This window comes from Carettochelys insculpta, chromosome 4, assembly GCF_033958435.1.
Source record: "Carettochelys insculpta isolate YL-2023 chromosome 4, ASM3395843v1, whole genome shotgun sequence".
NCBI classification, from domain to species: domain Eukaryota; kingdom Metazoa; phylum Chordata; order Testudines; family Carettochelyidae; genus Carettochelys; species Carettochelys insculpta.
The window spans coordinates 127,777,498-127,799,307 of NC_134140.1; the positions used below are offsets into that span (position 1 = coordinate 127,777,498).

The 21,810-nt window shown below is 47.1% G+C and overlaps 1 protein-coding gene across 2 annotated transcripts in view; it reads right to left on the reverse strand.

Moving 5' to 3' along the window:
* Positions 1-20,784, reverse strand: part of SHROOM3 (shroom family member 3) — an 87,404-nt gene extending 66,620 nt beyond the window's left edge. For both annotated transcript variants that reach the window (XM_074993772.1, XM_074993771.1), the window contains exon 1: positions 20,657-20,784. The gene's annotated coding sequence lies outside the window, so the exon portion shown is untranslated. The remainder of the gene's footprint in view (positions 1-20,656) is intronic.
* Positions 20,785-21,810: the final 1,026 nt, after the last annotated feature.

The window sequence follows — 21,810 nt, forward strand, 5'->3', positions numbered from 1 at the left end:
AAATAAATTTTGTTCTGTGCACCCAGGCATGGGCAGAGGTGTACCACCAGCAGAAACACACGCTGCCCCCTGTGGGTGGCCGTGGGCATTCTGCTAGTCAGCTGGGCAGCACCTGAACCTTTCCTGGGTGGTCGTCTAAGTGCTCAGCTTACAGGGAGCACTAAGAGTCCCTCTTGTCACTCTGCTGGGACCTCGTGGCCTGCACAGAAATAGCAACCACATGGTCTCGAGCTCAGCTAGTGATATTTAAATGCAGAAAAATGTTTAGTGGAGCATGCTGTGGCCAAGTGGAGACAGGGGAGTCTCTGGGAAGATGGGAAAAGCTGAAGAACGACCCCCTCAACACACCCTCAAGATCCACCCCCTTCAAAACAGGGATATTGTTTTTAAAAAATATAGATTTACATAAATCTCAGTAGCATCCGCAGTCGTGTTCCCTAGGACAGAACCACATGGGCTAATGAGCCTCATGCTAAGCAGAGTGAAGGTAGGCAGAAGATGATCACTGGCTAGAATCAGGAAGTGAAATTTTTTGGGAACGTTAGAACGCGATTAGGTGAATGGGGTGGTGAGCTGGGACAGAGATTATGGACTTCTCAACGTGCAGGCCACCTCTGGAGACAGATTAAGCGATTAGAGGTCACTGCACTACCCCGATATTGCAGTGCCTATGAAATAAAGTTTCAGACTGAAAAATCTGTTGCATTTATCCCAATGGCTCCTTGTTAGCAGCACAGGTCACATGGCATTGCAATGCAAGAGAGAAAAGGAGAGAGGGAGAAGCTGGAAAAGCCAGCTGAAATGAATTAGGTGTCCCAGTTCTCCCAGCCAGGTGGCTTCTTTTAAACAACCAGAACTTCTTTAAACAACTAGGCTGCTGTGAATAAGGACCACCACAGTCCCTCTGCAGCATGAAGGAAGAGAAAGCATGCTGATATCCTACTCCGCAGGGGGGCAGGCTGTGGAGGGGAGCGGCTGGATTTTGATCGTGCAACATTATTCAATCCCAAAGGTTTCTAGCATTTTTTGAAATGTTAGATTAGATCAGTTTCCCTTGATCAGACCCTAATCCCACACGCTGACTGCGCTCCATTTGCCTGCACACACACAAACACACACGGAAACAAGATGCTTCAATCATCTTCAGTTCTGTTTGCAAGCAGAGAACTGAATGCGGGATTCTCATTCATTTGGGGAAAATGGATTCCTCTCTAAAAATTTGGCTTTGGCTGAGGGATCTTTGAGAAAATAAACTCCTTTCTTTGGGAGAGAATCCTAATCAGCACATTGCCTTGGGGGCTTGTCAGGTATTTAGAAAGGCACTCCCATGCATATTCTTAGATTGTGCCAGCCACATTTCTGCCCTTAATTTCATTTCATTCTGCTCTTTCAGTTGGTTTGTGGGAAGGCCACCATGTTTAAATGCATCCAGGCCCTGTCTACACTGGTGACTGACTGACAAAATATTGTTGTTCAGATATGTTAAAAGGATATTCTCCTAAAAGGCAAAAGGTTGGCCCATAATAAGTGCAAGTGTGAACAGCGCTCTCTGGATGACAAAACTAATGCCACTTGGTGGGGCGAATGGTATTTGTTGGCAAAAGCACTGGCCAACAGTGCCTACTCTGCGAAGTGTAGACAAAGCCTTACAGATTTCCACCCTTTAAACATATCCCACATCACTGCTTTCTGAAATGTAGCCTGAAACGGTCTTGCATGGTTGGTTTTTCGTTCTGTGTATGAACTTAGTGCTCATGAAAGCTGATGGGCTGAGGTCCCTTGTTTATCCACAGAACCAGCCCTGGAAGCCCAAAGGCTGCCGACGTGACTTGACCTTGACTGGAAGGAACCATCTGTAGGGCTGAGAAGGTAGCTCAGAGCTGACTTCCCAGGGTCATTGGGGTATGCTTATTGGTCAACTGGCCTTTGCCAGTTAACTCCACCGCCAGCCAGCTGTACTGGGCTGGCAGGCTGGGCAGCGGGATCCTGGCTGCAGTAGGACCCCCATGGCTGCAGCAGAGGCCAGGTGGTGGGACCTAATTTAAACTGGTTAAACAGGTAAGTGTTATCGTTGAACTATTTTAACATCCCTAACTCTGCCCCTTCCTGTCCCGGCTGAAGTGAACATTTTAATCATTCAGGGCTCCCTGAGGGGACAAAGGGGTCATTTGCCCTAAGACACTGTTTGACAGGGGTCCCAAACCAAGCCGCATTGCAAGCTGGTGCACAGAGTCATAGTGCCACGCATGTTTGGTCCAGTCATCCCTTAGTCAAGGTCTACAGAGGGGCAGACGGCCAAATTTCAGTGGTACTGCCACGCCGTGTGCCTGGTTGCAACCCCAGTGACATCAGCCCATTTGGCCGTTTGTCTCTATTTAGGGAGGGGCAAAAGGGCCAAACCTGAGTGGGGCCGAGTCTTGTTTTATCCACCAGAAACGTCAACATTTTTCATGTCCAGGTGACAACTGACATGTTTAAAGAGTGCAGTGCTGACTTCTATGACTCCTGTCTCTAGACTGAGACCACTATATTATTTGATTATTTCTATCACCGCAATACCAAGAGGCCCCAGGCTGGCACTGGGGTCCTGCTATGCTCCGACACACACATACAGAGCAAACAGATCGTCCCTGCCCCGAAAGAATTTATGCAACCACTTACAGAGAGAACAATGAGCCTGCTCTACAGTCTTAGCTACTAGGCAGTTGGCTTGTTAGCTCATCCGATAGAGGCTCATGCACTGAGGTCCCAGGTTTGGGGTCTATTGGTGTTACACTTACAGTTAAAGTAAGGTAAATGTTAATCTAAAGTGTCAATTTCTAAAACTTGAATTGGGAAAATTCAAAGGTATCTCAACCTTTCATAGAGGCCATCAGCTGGTGGTAATTTTCAGCCACTAGTGAGATGGGTTGGAGTCGAACTATTGCTCAAAAGGAACAATCCACTGAGCCATCCACTTCCTGCCTTCTTTTAACTAGGTATCCAATCCTGCAAACGCAGACATCACCATGCACAGTCTGAGAGGCATCCATGGAATTGCTCACCTGTTTAAAGCAAATCTTTAGAAGATTGGGCCCTACCTCTAAAAGGAGATCTGGATATATTTTGCTCAGAAAATGACCCTAAACCTTTAGGCTCACATGTGTAGGTCAACTGACTTTACATCAGCAGAGGATCTCACCCACACCGCCTAGCGTGAATGAAGTACACTGAACTTAAAAAGTCACAGCTGTCTTGGGTTTTCAAAGAGCGTCACAATGGAAGCTGCATAATTTTAAATGCAAATTCTTGATCTAAAACTCTCCCTGAAAGTTGAACATTTTAGCCTCGTCTGCCCTAGAGGAGAGCCAGACCGGTTGCAAAACCAGCTTTACAAACAGCAGGCCTACACCAGTCCTGGAAGTCAATCTGAGATATAGAACATGGCAATTGTGTAGCTGAAATTGATGCATCTATGATTGATTTATCAGGCCATCCTTTCAGAGGGAGGTTGACCGGAGAAACTCTCCTTTACCCTTCGCGAGAATGAGGAGCACCAGAGTGGATTGTCAAGTTCTGATGGTTCAATTCAGGACATCCCCATGAGGCGTGCTAAATCAAACCCCAGATCAATCCTCTTCTGGCACAGGCATACCCTCAGTATAGTTTTAAACAGAAATACCAGAAAATACTCTGAATCTTATATGAGATTTCACAAACTTGTCCTTCCCAGATTTCCCAACTGGTGTGGTCAAGGTGTGTTTGGGCATATTTAAAGCTTCAGATAAGTACAGTTAGCAGGATAACAGGAATCCTAGAACTATAATTGATTCTAAATATGGACGGGCAGGCAGATGTCTGAAAATTTTTGGATGCCAATTCAAACCAAATCTGAACCTCAAAACCCTTTTAAGATTCATTATGGACAGACACATTGTATGCCATGTTCTCCATCATGAAAGCCACTTGGAACGAGATCTGAACTTTTCCAACTTTCAGGGGTGTTCAGATTGTGGCGTTCAACTCGCTCCCTTACGGAACTAGGGGCCTAGTCATAAAACCTGAATCTGGAGCCAAACTTTCCCCATGCGTAAGTGTTCAGATCTGGCATTTTGGCTTTACTCATTCATTTCTCATGCAGATAAGAACTCTGCCCTGTTGGTGTCCAGATAAACAACCTCATAACACAACAATAATTAACTCATACAGCCATTCGGTACAGTGAAACTAATAAAAAAATTTCGTGCACAAAGTGGAACACATTTACAGTGAGAGTCGACATACACAACACTCTCTCAGTTCCAGTTAGACCATTTGTTTCCTCGTTCGTGATACTGCAACGGCCCTGGGAGCAAGGTACAAACTGCCTGCCAAATGCACAGAAAATCTCCTGGCACATGCCAAGGAAGGCAGCAATAAAAGGAAAACAGGCCTCCTGCTTGTGTGAAACAAAATGTGCCCTTTTTAGGGCTAATTATAAAAATGAAAGAGTCTCTAAAAGAAAAGTTCACTGGGTCAAGAAGATATTCTTAGTTGTATTCAAGGAGATTCTGTAAACCAATAATATCCTTCCACATTTATTTTTTACAGTTAATTCTAGATCACTGGCATTATCCAGCCAACTAAACAAATGCTTCATTAGTGGATTTGTTAGAGAATAATTTGATCCAAATCCTGAGTCTGAACACCCTTACAATCTGGGTGCGCGGTTCAGATTCCAGATCCAGAATTTACAATTGTCCCTAGCGGGCAATATCTTCAGAAAGGTCCAGGCAGCACCCACCACCAGGGCCAGATTTTCAAAAAAGCCCAGAAACTTGTGTGCTGAGCTTCTCTGAGAGTTTGGCCATAAGAGCCACAACGGGAGTGCATGGGTGCTCACCTCTTCAGAAAATACCGGCCCTGGTTGTGGAGGCTGAGCACTCAAAAATCTGTTTGTATGTTTCCAGAATGACAACAACTTCTAATCTAGCATTTGGTGGGAGTTTGGAATCAGGATCTCAGTCTGAAGTTTGCAGCTGTTACCCAGCTCTACTATCTAATCGGTCTCTTTGCAGCTTCTCCTCAAGTGTTTTCCTATGTGCTTAAATTCTAATTGCAGTACCCTTAGAGTATTAGAGTATCAACTGTCTCAGTGTAATGGCTGGAAACGTCTCCGCCTACATGTGCCTAATCTCAAGGATATGTCCCTGCTTGTTAATCATGCTTATATAAACATCACGTACATCTTCTTGGGACAAATCCTGAAGTCCTTACTCAAGAGGATTTCCAATGACTTCCATACTTGATAAGGAGTAAAAATGGAGTAAGGACATGAGAATTCAGCCAGTATGCTCTAAGGAAGGAGTAGCACTCTTCGGACTGGTGATCTACTTACTGCTGGACTACCCCCCAGACAAGTTGGATGACACCCAGGGCTACAACTGCAAAGCCTACAATGGTTTTACAGCCCAGTCACTTGTCTTAAGCAACTGAGATGGGAACTTGGCAACCCTGTATGTTTGTTAATTGTTGCACTGGGCTTGTAGCCTGCTGGGAAGGAAAACCATTTGGCTCCATCCTGCCTTCTTCCGTCATATAATGAGAGCTATTATTACCTGTCAGTCTCTCAAAACCAATTGTTACCATCTCTGGGTGAAACAAAAGGTACAAACTGATGAAATCAAAGAGGCAAGGAAGAAGAACAAAGAGAGCAACTGTCAGCTGAGGCTCCTTTAATATGGCAACTGCTCTTGCATGAATGACAGCCCTGAAGCCACAATTGGCTTTCCTTTTAAAAGGAGCATTTTCCGGCAATATTAATGTCATGTGGGCATCTTGTCGTGGGCATCTTTGGTGCACCATGCAAAAAGCTATGCCCTTGTGATTTTTAACAGGGAAGAACAAGAAAAACATTCTCAAAGCGGAGTAAAAGAATCCACAATAGATACAACATCCAAAGGTCTTGCTCACTTTCAATTCAAACCACAAAGCAAGGTATATAGTTCCTGATGCACCTTATCCCATCTGTACTGTGCTGACTGTGTGTTGGGAGGGACAGGAGGAGGCTATATCTGTGTGGGGGAAACTGGGTTTGTCAATAGTTTGGAGTATATTCAGAAGTTAAGGTGGATGATTGCTGAGGCTTGTCTACACAAAGTCATTTGGGGGGCCTTTCAGGTCAGTGTTTTTCAAGTTGGCAACACCTTGTTCATGTTCATGGCTGCCTTACTTTCCCTTTAATGGTAAGAATGAAAAAAAGCCTGGCTGAGAACAATATTATATGTTCAGATTGTGAGTGCTTTTACAGCACCCAACACAACAGGGTTCTCCTCCACAACTGGGGCTTCTAGATGCCCCCACAACACCAATGGCAAATAACACCCCTGTATGCAGGTACACACATCTCACAGAGCTGGAAGGAACCTCAGGAGGTCAAGTCCCCTGCAGTCTTAGCAGGACCAAACACTACCCCTTCCCCACTTCTATTTACCCCAGCTCCCTAACCAGCCCCCTCAAGGATTGAGCTCATAACCGTGGATTTAAGAGGTCAATACTCAAACCACCAAGCTGTTGTGCTTTGTTGCAACAACCTGATAGAGAATACTTAACCTTCCAAGGCCGAATGTGAGCAATGCAAGATTTTCTTTGCTCAGAGGGTGACACCATTTTCAATGCTTTATGATTCCCACCCCACCCAAGCACGCACACCTGCCCTTCACGACATCATAGAAATACTGTTCTAGAGGTAGAATGCTACTGAACTCTAGGGTTACTGTCGTCCCTCTGAGAGAAAGGGAGATCTAATGCAGAACGAATGCCCATTTGCAGCATGCAAAGCACCCAGTGCCCTTTCGAGGCAGTTGAGAAGGTATAATCCCTGCAATCATTTACTTTTCTCCTTTGCTTCTTGATACACCAGTTCAAACAGGAGAGAGGCAACAGCATGAGCAGACAAAGAAGGAAACAGCAGTTATACTGATGCAAGAGTCAACTTCCTGGTCCACTGAAACTTGGCAGAACTCAGAGGGGTTCAGCCTCTGGAATGGTTGAGCCCAGGCAGCTGCTGAACGGCAGATCATGGAATTATCGTTAGTCTGGCTGATTTTTAAGGAAGAATATTAGTTTCCTGCACCCACAGGTTGGACCCCTGCCACTTAGAACCCTGTTCCCGCAGGGTTTGTGTCTCCTGATCCTCCGCTGGTGTAAAAGCTCGTAGCTTCACTGAAATCAGTGGGCAGGGAAGAAAATGGAGTTACACCAATTGTCTTCAGTGCAGAATCTGGCCTGAGAGTATTTTTCAGTAAATTCAGTTCTCGGTTTCGGCTCCTGACACCCTGTCTGATGCAAGCCATGAACCAGGTTGTTTAGCTGCCAGTAACCTCCCATGACTCATTCATTCAATCTCTGTTTCTCACTCTATTTTTAGCACCTATCTGTCCTTCCCCATTCAGATGAGATAACTGAGAACAGTTTAAGGAGGGAGAAAATATGAAGTCATCCAAAGTTTCTGATCACAAGAGAGAAGAGGTTGGTATCTCTGACCTAGTCCTATGTGTACTATCTCCCCCTGACTCCCTCTCACACAGACAGAGACAACAGAAGCGGCTTCAGACCTCCTCTCCTTCCCAGGCAGGTAGAAACCCCAACACCAAGAAAAAGAGCTAGAAGCAACTGCACTGTGAATCCCACCATAGGTGAATGACCTCAGCAGGCCAAACTTTGCTCTGTAGGACTCTGGCCCCCATCTCACGTCCCTGCTACTGCTGGTGAGGGGTAACCTATGGGAACTGACACAAAAGAGCTGATTTTAAAAGGGAAGCAGGGAGGCAAAGCAGAAGGAGAACTTGAAGAGAGAAGAAAGCAAGTCTTGTACCAGTGGGGTTTCGCATGGGTAGTGCTGTAAGTGTGGAGAGGATAAAAGGGCTTGAGTCTTGTGACTGGCACCAAGTTGAGAGAGATACATAACTTACATGGGAGCCACCCACACAGGAATCAGGGGCAGGTTTTCTAGAGCCCAGAAGGGACAGACACAGGGCTGTCCCTACCAATACGCAACGTACGCAGCTGCGTAGGGCATCCAAAATCTGGGTACCCTAAATTCCATGGTGCCTGAGGCAGCTGTGTGCTGTGTATGGGGCAGTTCTGGCTCTGGCAGCCAGACTATCCCCTGGCTGCCCTTCCATCCCCCGGCTGTGCCAGCAGGACTTTTCCCAGGAGGGTGGTGGTCCTGGGACACCCCTCCACTCTGCCACCACCTAGCCACCATGTTACCCCTTTCCCTGAGCAATATGGCCCAGGACAGCATTGGACAGACTCTCTGGACATTCTTCCTACTCTGTGACTTCCTCCTCCTGGCAAGTTAGTGTCACTGTCATTGTTTCTGAGTGTGAGATGATCCCATGGCTGTGTGCAGTAACATGAGCAGTAAAGCTCTCCCCCAGTGTCGGGTTTAGCCGATGAGCTGATACGTTTTCCTGAACAACCCAAGCTCTGCTAGGCCTGAACCCCAGGACTGAATGGATATGAAAACTGAACTGTTCCCTCACCTAAAGATGATCCCTTGAAAGTCACCTCTCAGGACAAGTCCTACAGAATTTAAATGGGTTTCCACAGAAATAACTCTAAAGCTACAGACTTCAACAGCGAATGAGATCCCTACAACAGGATTTTATGCTATTGGTTGGTTTACGCACTCTACAGTAGGGTCATTGGGTGGGAATTCAGAACCATCTAAATGATTTAGGAGCACAAGTCCTATTAGCTTGCAAGGGGATTTTCATCCTAAGTCACTTAGGCACCTCTGAATGTCCCACCTGTCAGTCTGCTAGACTTTTCCTCCAGGGCAGTACTGATGCACATTCGCAAGATACTGCAGGGCAAGGTTATGCTGCTGTAGCCTGTGTTGGGCCCATGCTGAGGCTCAACAGAGGGTCTCACTCGCCAGGGTTGTCAAACTGAAGCATCATGACACAATTGAAATAGGCGGATCTACTTTTCAAGGCGTACTCTGGAGAAAAAAACTCTCATCAAAATTCTGTCAAAACAAAAAAGCAGTCACGTAGCACTTTAAAGACTAACAAAATGATTTATTAGGTGACGAGCAGATCCTGAAGAAGTGGGTCTGTCCCATGAGAGCTCATCACCTAATAAATTGCTTTGTTAGTCTTTAAAGTGCTACATGACTGCTTTTGTTTTGCTCGAATAAAGTCTAAGATGTCTATCTCTCTGTCACTACGCACCAAAATTGTTACTCCACGATCAGATGCATGAAACACCCGTTCTCGTCCTGCCTGTCAAAAAAGTTCCATTGAGCAACAAGTTATTTCGAGACATTGTCTTTAATTGGCCCCTTGCTCAGGCTTCTCAGGGATTTGAAACCACCCTCTGCACAGAATGGAATTCCGTGCCGGAACGTATAGAAATCAGAGCTTTGCTCTCCATTGCAACAGACAAAGGGCAGCAGTGTGTTTCCCTGGCCCACCCCTCCCCAGGTCCAGAGAACATTCTATTAAGAAATCCCCCTGGACTAAATCTTGGTTGGGACACAGTCTCTCATTCAAGCCAACACAACCAACAGCCAGAAGTACCAAATGCTTCTACTCAGTGAATTGCAAACTAAATCCTATTAGGCAGCCTATTAGGCAGCCAATATGTATTCCTAAAGAGTCAGGGACACATTTGCCAATAAAAGGTGTCAGCTAGAGCCTGGGAGGTGGAAGTGCAGAAAGCTAGGCATAGGGGAAAGGACATGACACATTAATCAGCACTACCCTGCAAAATCCTGGCAGGAAGAAGGTAGTAAACTCATTAACCATTTAGGCAACAAAAATCCAAGTGCACTTCATACAGCAGCTGCATCTTGCATAGGCTCCCCAGGTCCTTGTTTGAAGGTTGGTGATGCTTTAAGGCAGGTGTCAACTAGCAACCACTTGGCTTTTTCTTTCGATATTAAATGTATGAATACTGGCACAACACCGAGGCGGTTACCACAGCCTTTGCCTTAGCCACAGCCAGAGATAAGTCGTTGTCTCACATATTTTCTTATTTATTTACAGTAACACCTGTATCAGGGCCCCTCCCTGCCAGGTTTTGCACAAACGTTTAGCTAGAGTCCTTGCCTCACAAAACCTACAGTCTATCTATGCAACAGATATGATGGGAGGAACCACTATCAGCCCTGTTATACAGGTGGGGAGTTGGAATCAATTTACTCAGAGCCATGCAGTCTGGAACAGAGCTAAGAGCTGAGTCCAGGTTTCTGAGTCCCGGTCCAGTGTCATAGCCACAGAACCATCCTTGCTCTTACAAAGTTTTGGAACTGTCGTATTGAACCACATGGGAGCTCCCAATGGAAGCAGGCAAAGTAGCACCTCAGAATTTTTTTGCCTTCATTACACCTTCCCACTAACTCCTCGTCTTATTTTTATTAACCAAAAGAGCGATCACACAACACTTGTCGCAGGTAAACGATATGACACAAAGACTTCTTTTAAAAACAGGGACACTTTTCTAGCCCTGCAATCCAGCGCTTTCAAGGTCACTCATCTATCTGGCTCCCAGTCCCATCAATGTGGTATGCGAGCAGCTCACAATCCCCAATGGAGTCACCCTTCCAGCTCTCCTGTAAGGAAGCGGCAGAAGGGGATTTGTGTCCCAGAAATACTAAGTGACGTGACAAAGGAGGTTTGTGGCACAGCCACGTAGTGACCCCCAATCTCCACAGGCAGCACAAAAACTTCACTTTCTCCAGGGTCACTGTAAACTTCAACCCCTCCACAAGCCCAATAAAGACTATTATGACTTTTGACCCCCCTGTGAGTCAAATTAAGCAGGTGCATTTATTTGCATTTGTAGCTGTAGTAATGGCAGCCCAGGGTCTGTGAAATCTAACATGTAAAGCAGATTGTCAATTGGTGTAAATCTAATGTACTTCTTTCAAAGTCAATGAAACACATTGATTTATACTACTGAGGATCTGGGACCAGACTCTGCTTTCAATGACACCCCTGAAATCCCATTGAAGACAACTAATGTGTTTTCTTTTATGCACACATCTCCTTTTCCCCCTTAACGCTGGCCACCACAACCTCTGTCCCAGGCAGCAGCTTTATAATTTGGAATAGCCTATAGGACCCTGTTATTTTACAATAGACTAATGCCCAAGATGTCAGGAAGTCCAGTTACAACATGGTGACCCAGACATACCATAATATAGTTTAGTGTAAGCTGCAGGGATAGGACAAAACAAAGTTATAACAAAGTTAAGAGAACCAGACCTCAGGCCTGACCATGGATTAAACAGAGACTGGGAGTGACTTGCAGCTTACAAAGACAGCTTCTTGCTCTCTCCCCATTAGAAGCTGACAAAGGCTCACATCCCCCTGTCCGATCTGACTTGTTTTTCCCTCTTTTGATAAGTGCTGTTAATACTGGGCCATTTCCATCTTGCTGAACGGACCTTGTCAGCTCTGGCCCTCCCTCTTACTGGGACCCCACTCTTTAAATACCCCTCTGAAACCACCCCCCGACTCATGCATCTGATGAAGCAGGTCTTTGCCCACGAAAGCTGATGCTCCAAAATATCTGTTAGTTTATAAGGTGCCACAAGACTTCTTGTTGTTCTTGAAGCTACAGACTAACACGGCTCCCTCTCCGATACTAGACCTCAGCCCTGGTCTTTTCTAGGGCTGTAGCATGGTTTCTGGAACATAATTACAACTTAGTTTTGCACCGTCTAAGCTGCCACAACTGGGCCACGTCATACTGGAGATGCATGTTCTGTCTTGGCTACAATTCTACTGTGGGACAGCTGCTAGCAGCACTGTTCATCATGTGCTTTGCTTAATCTACCCTGGACCTTACGAACATGAGTCTGATTCAGACATGTGTTGGCCTATAACAGCAATGGAATTAGAAGATTGCCCAGTCCCTGTTATGCTAAGCAGGTCACAAAAGTGACATGGCTGTTTCGAGCGCTGGAGTGAACATGCAGTGTTCTGTTAGTCTATAAGGTGCCACAGGACCCTTCGTTGCTGTTACAGATCCAAACTAACACGGCTACCCCTCCGATACTTGCCTCTGTTCAGTAGCTTAACAAGCTGGAGGCTTTCAGGGGAGGTTATCAAAAGCACCTAAGGGATTTAGGAGCATACATGCCATTGACAGTCAATAGGAACTGTGCTCCTTATCCTCTTGGCCTTTCTGAAAATTTTCCCCTTTCTTATCAGAAAGACAATTTTTAATTACCGTAAATATGGTTAAATCAAAACCAGTCCATCTCACCTGCTTTCCTTTTCTTTAGATTCCACCTTAAAAACTGAAACCAAACTCCAGCCAGCCAGAGCCCTCGCCATCATAAACAGAACTAACCCTTTCCCTTGACAAAACCCCGGTAAGTGATGACTCCTTAAAAAACAAAGTATTGGTGGTAAATGACAGTGGGGGGAGCACATCTATACTGGGGGTGCATATCGCAGCACAGCTATGCCGCAGTATCATATTATAGATGCTTCCTACCACGATGCAATGGGAGCATTCTGGGGCATCTTCCCCGCAGTGGCCCTACAAGGGTTAAAACCAGTCTCGGGAGGCTGAGTGGTGGCCAGCCACAGAGGGGACTGTAGATAATGGGAGTCCAGCTGGGCTTCTACGAACAGGAGTTCCTGGGTAGCTGGAGAGAGCAGCAAACTCTTCCTTCCTCGACAGGGCTGCCAAGCAAGTTATCAAGGCTCCCTGAGACAGATCAGTGCCACAGAATAGTAAGCAGAGCTGGGGAGCTTAGCCTGACCCCACCCCCAGGCTGAGGCCCAGCGACAGGGCCCTGAGGGTACTAACGTGCAGGCAGGCAGCCAAGGCAACTGGTTCACACCCCCTAGCCGAAGATGAGTGGCCACCCATTTCAGACTGCAGTTTGCCCCTGAGGCAGGGGCTAGATGATGACTGACAGTGGGTCACTGAGGCAAGGTGGGTGTAGGGGGTGAGGGGCTCCCTGAGGTGAGGACCCCAGAGACGGGGGGCACTGTGGACGAGCAGTACCCTGAGGGAAGGGCTCTGTGACCTGGGAGGGTGGTGGGTCCTGAGGCAAGGTGGTGAAGAATGGGACGGTAGGTACCAGTGGGCAGTACATCGGCCACAAGAGGGCGCTCCAGCGGCTAGATTGAGCGAACTCCCAAGGAGATCAGCAGGAGGCGCTGTGCCATTGAGTCATACCCCGTTGCAAAGAGCGCCTGTTGCTGCAGGTGACCCACCTCTCTGCTTGTCGGTAGCTGGGTGAAAGGAAGAGCTCTTATGCAAAGCAATGGTGCTTAGGAATGTGAATCTGTCATCTGACCCAACGGTTAGGTGTAAACCAGGCCTTAAACAAACATCTGTCAAGGGTGGTCTAGCTACACTTAATCTGGCCTGGGGGAGTAGGAAGGCCAGGACTAGATGACCTCGTAGTTCCCTTCTAGCTCTATATGACTATAAGTCAAGCAATGGTGCAAATGGCAAGTAAATGGAGAGGTGGTTGTCACACAGGTGGCGTTAAGTGTATGTGCCACTAAAAACTTTTGCTCTGCTGCAGTAAATTAAATGGCAGTGATGTCCTTGGGCACCTGATAAAGCTAACCCTAGAGGGGGAGAAGGGGAGTTTTGGTCTTTGGTTTTAACTGTCGTGTGTTTATTTATAATATTCATCCATAAAACCACCATAGCTTTGCAAATTGCCTTCAGAATGCTTATGAAATGTTCGTCTCAGGGACCATTATTAATCCAAGTGGCATTTATAATGACAGCCTGTTTCCTATCAGTACCGTACGTGCTGAGAGAAAGGAAATGCTGGCCAGCACGTGTCTAAAAATCTAACATTAGCAACCTTTTCCATCTTCTGGTCAGCAGGGGTGCCACTTGGTGCTCACGCCAGGGCTCTTCCAGGGTGGTGGGAGTGGGGGTGAGGAAGCATTCCTCTTTTGTTTAATTGCCACTGTCAAACCCGGGGAGGGAGGAAGTGCTTCCTATCTGAAATCACACAAAGGGATAGATTTACAGAGTGCTGTCACACAGCTGGGCTGAGAGAGCAGTGGTCTGTGAAATCCTGACTTTTCAAGAGCAGGCTCCAAGGGACTTTGGATTTGGGCCTTTTCCAGAAGCAGAGACTGCACTGGTTTAACTCAAATAATTTTACAAATCAATTTAAACTGGCGCAAACCCCACGAACACAGGAAAATTGGTCCACCCTGTCCTATAACCATTTAATTTAGAGCTCGGGATGATGATGATGATGATGATTATTACTATTAATTTGGCACATGATGTTTACACCCACTTAACACACACTCAGACTGCCAGATCAGCGCAAAGGTACCTTAGTGTAAATGAGAATCAGGCCCTCAAGGTTATATTGTTGCATGAAAGCACAAAAAACAAAGATCAGTTTCACTGCGAGAATACTCTAGTTTGGGAAATCAGCGAGTAAACATTTTTAATGTAAATCTGTCTTATTTCAAATACCAGATGTATCATAGACCTTAGACTAGCTCCTCAGCGGGAGTAAACTAACATAGCGTGATTGTATACAATAGGGTTTCTTCTTTTAACTTACAGAATACATCTACCTTTTCCCCCATTTTTATATATTATATTATATTATATTATATTATATTACAAATTTAATGTGCTTGATCCCACAAACCAGTCACTACAGGAGTCCCCTTTCCTTGATCCAATAGGCCCATACTAGTCAATAGGTCTACAGAAAGTAAGGAGCATTACATGCATGATCAATGTTTCATGGGATCAGGTCTGACATAACTGGACTTACTAAATTATTTCTTAGCCCCTGAGCCACCAAAATATTTAAGCATGTGGTTAACTGGAGACACGTATTAAAGCTTATACCTAGGCCTTGATTCAGTGAAGTCTTCAGACACACTCTTAAATTGAGGCCTGTGAGTAGCCTCACTGTTCTGATAGACAAGTGCTGAAGCAAGGCTGAATCGCAACCCGCCTGAGGAGTGCACTAGCCCTCACTTTTAAGCTCGTGCTCAAATTCCAGGGACGTCACAATTGCATGTTGCTGACTAGGGATTAAGCATGTGTTCCAGTGCTCTTGGGAATCGGGGCTTCCTGAAAAGGTGTCCTTTAACATCCCTGCCAATCTCTTAGGCGAGCAGTTTCTCTGGGGTGCCCACAAGTCAGATGCTAACAGATGATCTCTCAGCAGTTAAGGCAAACCCTTTGTGCTTCCCGGTTTGAGTCAAACATTAACAGGCAATGAATAGCATCTGCCAGAAGGATGAATAACAACTGAATGCTGAACTTTACAAACATCTCAATTTTTATATTGCCATTTGAATTGTGATAGCATCCAGGAGCTCAGTCTTGGACCAGGACCTCCTTGTGCTAGGTGCTGTACAAGCATAGAACAAAAGGATGGCCCCAACCCCAGAGAACTTACAGTCATGGAACCACAGAATCACTAACTAACCTCACAACTGCAGTGGGAGAAGGAGCAAGACCAGTGTCCTTTTGTTTTCTTTTTAACTGGGAATCTACTTTTAAAAAATTAATGACTCCTGGGATTTTTATCTGCACCTCATTGCTGTCCTGGGATCAGACCCTGCCTTCTGATCCGTATGCAGGGCTCCCATGCCCTTCACCAGCAGTCCTGTGGGCAGAAGGATGGAAAGGGTATTGGTGCAGTGTTTACTGAATATTCAATCCCTGGCTTCTAAGTAAAGCTTTCAGTCTCAGCCAATGATGTGTTGTTGGGTTTTAGGCGAAAAGCCCCTGCAATCACTAACACACCAGCCGGGTTTGTTCCATACCTGTAACAATAAACCTTATTTAAAGCAGACAAGAGTTCATTTCTTTCCCATGATTTTACCCAAAGGTCACTAATTGACACTCAGCAAGTGCCAGGGATGGCCCAATCCCCTAATCTTTGTACATATCTAAGACGGACTGCCACCTCTGACACAAAAAAAAAAGGATGTCTGGGATGGTCCTGAGCCTATCAAACCAGACAGCTTTTGACAGACGTCCCAGGACAGCTACCTCAGAAAGGGATGATCCTGCAAACACCTGGACAAGTGGCAACTCTATTCACATGAAAGGCCTTTCTGGACTTGGGGGAGCACAATGACTTCTACAAAGGGATCACTTGACTGGGCCTCTTGGCTCAGCCAAGGAGTTTTCTCCCACCAACTTTCACACCTGGACTCTGCTCCCACTGGAGTCAATCAAAAAACTCCCCAGTATCATCAATAGGACCTGGAGAGCAAGCCCAAGCTGCTCAGGACATACCCAGAGCCTGGCAGCCTGGCTCACCTGCTCGTCTGGAGCAAGCAGGACTTTGGAACAGAGACTGGGGCTGGCTGGGACCCAGGGAGCCAAGCTGCTACAGCTAATTCGGCCCTCTGAGGGCTGGAAGCAAGCTGGGAGCAGAGCAGCCTGGGGCTGCTGTGGCTGTCAGAGAGGAGCATGGGGGTGCGGGGCAGAGCATGCAGGTAACTGTAGCAGAAGGGCCAGGATTGGAATGAACGTGTGAGTGGAGACGCACAGGGTTGTTATGTGGGTGAGAGGCAGTGGATGAGTACAGATGTGTCTGGGAGGTGTATAGGGGTCTATGGCTGAGTAGTGGCAGGTGGGTGGGAAGGGGGAAGGATCGGCACCTGCTGGAAGGGGCACAGGTGGGCCAGGCTGTCCCTAGGGGGATGCAGTCCCTTCCGCCCTGGCCCTGCCTCCATCCTGCTTCTTCCTGCTCCAGCCTTCCCCTGAGCCCTTACCCCACCTCTACTCCACCCCTTCCCCCAGCACGCTCCCCGAAGCCGGTACCAGGGGATGCCCCCCCACGCTTGCAGCATTGGTGGGAAGCAGAGCTCCCCAACCCCAGCCTGCTGCATCCCACCAGCTCTCATCCACATCACTGCTGGTGAATGCAGGGGACGGTTCCACCTCATGCCACCAGCCACCTCCCCAAGGCAGCCCAAACTCAGCTGGCTCCACTTCCTGCTGCCACAGGTGAGTGCGTGTGGGGAGTAACACAGTGCAGGCAGTTAATGGGGGGCCTGGTGCCCAGCCCTACTCACTGGAGTGGCAGGAAGTGGAGCAACCCTGCCTCAGCCTGTCTGTCCCACTGGCTCCCAGCCACATTGCTCAGGGGAGGGGCTGGGGGGAAGGGGTGCAACCACCCCCTAAACTCACCAGCAGCGGAAAGTGCAGTGACGTGGCTCGGAGAATGAGGAGCAGAGTGGGCTGGGTCCAGGTCACTCCACTTCCTGCCTCTGCAGTGAGTGTGGGGGTGGGTCCAACCCTGCTGCCAGCACTAGCTGCCTGCTAATCCCCTGGGCTGGCCTGCCCACCCCCCACCCCCAAAAGTGAGGGGTGTGGAACAACTACCTCAAACAGTTTTATGGCCAGAGGGCTCAGCCTCTGGCTGAGTTTGCAGACGTGAGGGGGGCCTGGAGAAGAGAAGGTGGGGCAAGTTTAAACATCCATCCATGCCAGAGAAAGACAGCTCTCTTTAGAGAAGCAGAGATGGGGAACACAGGCAAGACAACGGAGAACAATCAGAAGACAATCCAGGGCCATGGCTCTAAACCTTTCCAGACCACTCGACTCCCTCCTTCAGGAGTCTGATCTGACTTGTGTACCCAAAATTTCCCCTCACTTAAAAATACTTACATATCAGACATAAAACCAGAAGCGTGTCACAGCACACTGCTACACAACAATTGCCGACTTTCCCATTTTCACCCTAGACATGTGAAATAAATCAATCAGAGTATAAACACTGTATTTCAGTTCCAGTCTATAGTATGTAGACCAGTACGAACAAGTCATTGTCTGTGTGAAATTTTAGTTTGTACTGACTTTTGCTAGGGTTTTCTCTTCAGCCTGTTGTAAAACCAGGCAAATATCTAGATGAGCTGATGTATTCTCAGAAGACCTCTTTTTTTCCCAAGGGGTCACATACCTCTGATTCAGAACCAATGATCTAGGGGAAGATGAAGGGATCTAAGTGGATGGAGGGAGAGAGCAGAAAAACAAACAGCCTGAGCTGTGAAAGGAGAAGCAAAGCAGAGGGAAGAGAGGAACAAGAAATAAGGTCTCTGGGTCAGGTTTCTTGAAGAGAAGGTTGCTTGCCAGAGCTGCACTTCTGTACCATTGTATCCCTTTAAATTTCAGGGCATGTTGTTGTGGGCAAATTAAGCCTGGTTTTCTGGGAGCTCAGGTGGGAATGGGAAAATGGATAGCTTGCACCACTGCCTCTCCACAAGGCTTCTGCCCATAGAACCCACGCCTGAGGTAGGATCTGCAATGGCAGCTTTTACTGCTGCCGTTGGGATGTGTTGGAACATACGTATGAACAGAGGGATGTGTTGGAACACACGTATGAACAGAGGTCATTTGCCAAAGAGAGCTGTGGAGGCCTACTCAGGAAAAAATTGCTGATTGACTAAAAGTGCCTAATGACGTGTCTTAGGCCAGAAACCCAAAAATAGCCATTCAGTTTTGTTTCAAATTTTTCTCTCCGATGTGGGTGGCACTTAGCGCGTTACAATGCCTACAAGTGGTAGACTTACAGGCTGTGTCTCTGTAACCCACACACACGTGGTTAACTGGCCCATGTGGTGGTACCTGGAGCACTTCACAGAGAAAGAATAAGTGTCCTCTACAGCCTAATCTGAGCATCTACTGCCCTTTAGCTCAAGCTGTACAGGCACCTGCCCAGAACTCCCATATTTGAGCCTGCCTCTAGGCAGTTACATCTACACTAGCAAGCTCTTTCAAAAGAACCTGCAGAGCATCTACACACAGAAGATGTTCTTTCAAAAGTAAATGGAAAGGATGTGGCATGCCTTTTGAAATGGGCCTTCCTTTCCCTTTTCAGGAGGAGCGCCCCCTTTTGAAAGCTGCTTCTCCTTCTCCTCAGGGCCCTTCTTTCAAAAGAGCAGTCCTCGTGGCAGCTGATTTTTTGATCTGTGGCCCGTTCTTTCAAAAAAGTGGGTGCTGTGTGGACGCTCTCTTTTGAAAGAGCAGCTCGCTCTTTTGATCCATTTTTTTGTGCGTGACGCACTCTTTCAAAAGAAGTTGAAAGATCTCTGTTGCAACGACGTAGCCACAGTGCTCTTGTTAGCAGTATATCCCACTGACCTGAATTCCCACTAACCTGTTCATATGGGATAGGGAAGTTTACAAATATGACACACAAGAAGATGTATGTGGTGCTGAAGGTGGGAATGTCGTTCAAACAGAAAAAAACGTGTTGAATCACATCCTAGTCTTGGAGCAAGCCTTCATATTGAGGCTCCAAGGGAAGTATGTTAATTAAGGACTGAACTAGTTGAATCCAGCCTTCCCTCCTCCCTCCCCTTTCCCAGGTCCCTGCAAGTTTTGGATACATTGACAAGGGATGGTAAAGGACTAAAATGTTGAAAGGAAAGGAAAAAAAACAGATCTGAAAATGAAATGCTTTATGAGCATCAGGATATATCTGATCTATATCCTTGACAAGAATGGTTTGTTCACTGACTCTTTTCAAAGTCTAAGGCTTCAAAATTTCAAAATAAATCTCTTATGCACCAGGGTAGTATACATCTAATCGAGCAAACAAACAAACACCCTTAGCTCAAACGAAGGTGTAAGCAAAGACGCAAAATTGAGGTGAACAGCCCCTGTAGGTAAGGTTTTTCAGCTGTTTTGTTCAGGTGATATTAACAAACTACGAGCAGTAACAGGACAAGATAGTTAATGCACACAGGAGAACTCATCTTGTTTTCTCATCTACTTTTTTATGCGTAGTGTAACTCCTTTCAGGAAGATAACTGTATTGTCCCTCTAGCGGCCATCAAAACTAACACTGTAGATAATTGCATTACTGTGGTACTATTGTATTGTTTTCTCCCTGTTGAACTTCGCTGGAATTTTCAACTGGTATTATGCTGGCTCTGCTCAGGAAAAAAGGCCCTAAAATATACCACGATTCCCTCCTTTTCTGAAACATGCAGCTAACACTGCTAAACAGGAAAAAAGAATTTCCAGCTTGATCCATTTTTGGGTGACTTGAAAACATCCCAAGAAGCAAAATGTGAAAACATTTCTTAAAAAATTAAAACCAATCAACACATTCCTCATATAACATTTACACTTGGTGCTAAGCCTATGATGACTTCCCTGCACGAGTCGGGCCCTGGGAGTTTAAGAGTTCTCTTACAATCAAGATAAACAAATTTCTTTGTTTTGTTTTTTTTTAAAGGGCTAGTTGCTTTCTACCTTGAACATGAATCAGTAACAACAATGAACCTCACTCTGACTTCACGCCAGTTTTGCACTAGTGTAACTCTTGAGTTGAGCAATCTTACTCTTGATTTTCACCAGCAGACATAAGAGGAGAATCCGATTTTCCTATTACAATGAGTCTCTTGGCATCAAACTGCCTGTCTCTGTATCCCTCCCACTAGCTGTAGGTGATATTCACTGTCTTGGCAGATAATTAACCACAGTCAGTCCTCCTTGACCAAACCCTTCACAAGAAGCCACTAACTAACTTTAGGGAGACTCCTTACACACAAAGTTCAGTATCGCACGCTCCCATTGCAAATACAGGGATTTTCTGTGCCTCTCAGGCAGCAGGCGAAAGAAAAACAACCCGCTGCTCTCCCAGAATTGGTACCAATCTCTCCCAATGCCCCATCCTCCAGCCAGCACTTACCAAGCCGAAAAGAAATCCTCAGGTCCAGCCCCAGGCAAGAGCGGATGAGCCCTGCGGGGTCCTGTCAGAAGCCCAAGTTCAAACCCTCGGGCATCCCACTCCTTGAGAGGACTGCAGCCCTGCCCCTGCTGCAGGGAGGGAGGTAACTCAGGAGCAGCTCCAACAATAGCCCGCTCCCTGCAGCCAGTGCCTCAGAGGAGAGCTGCATCTGTCGTGCCCCGGCATCCACAGGGGATTTCAGGCAAGCCAGCCGGGGCGAGGCAGAAGCTGCCTATGCGGCTGACAGCCAGTGCAGCTCACACACGTATTTGCTGCGGCACATCCGGAGAGGGTCAGGCAAGCACAAGACTTCTCACAGCTCCGCAGTGACCGCCCAGCCCGCCCCTCCTTGCGCCCTCCCAGGTAATCCCCCGAGAAGCCTGCTCGGATTGGCTCGAGGCGCCCAGGGCTGGATTTGCATCTCAATGGCTTGCAGGGCTCCCTCCAGCTTGCAAACGGATCTCGTATTCCCAGGTCAAGCTCTGCCCGCCCCATCCCCGCTTCCCTTGTGACTGGGCTACTGGCAGATGGAGGCTCACCCTGGCTCAGCTGGGGAGGCAGCTTCCTCCGGGAGTTAGATTGAAAACAAAAGTCTCCGCCTTGTTTGCAGCTACTCTGCAGGCCCTAGCAGATCAAATGGGGCATTGATAATAGGAGGTAAAAAGTTCACTGCTGTTATCAAGCTCACGTTACAGCCAGGGGAATAACCGTTTTCATCCTCTCCAGTACTGTTATAACACCACAACCAGACACACGGGGCCTAGCCCTGTATCCCAGCACCCTTTGCCATCCAAGGGCCTGGTTTGCTGCTCACGCAGAGGCCAGACAAAAGCAGCTCCACCGGAGTCAATTGACCCGAGTGTCCTCTCATTCACACCCGTGTCACACCACCGACTTCCACAGAGATACTGATTTGCACCCCAGAAAGCAAGGCGGCCCAACGGAGTACAAACAGACTGCACGGAGGGGAAGAATCAGTCCCAATGGGATAGCCAAGAGGAAATCAGTCAAAGCGACAAGTGACACGTTTCCCTCCAGCAGCTCAGAGGCAGGTTCAGTGTTCTCTATTGTTCTTCCTGCTTTGCACCAGGGTATGAATACAAAGTCGAGCCCTC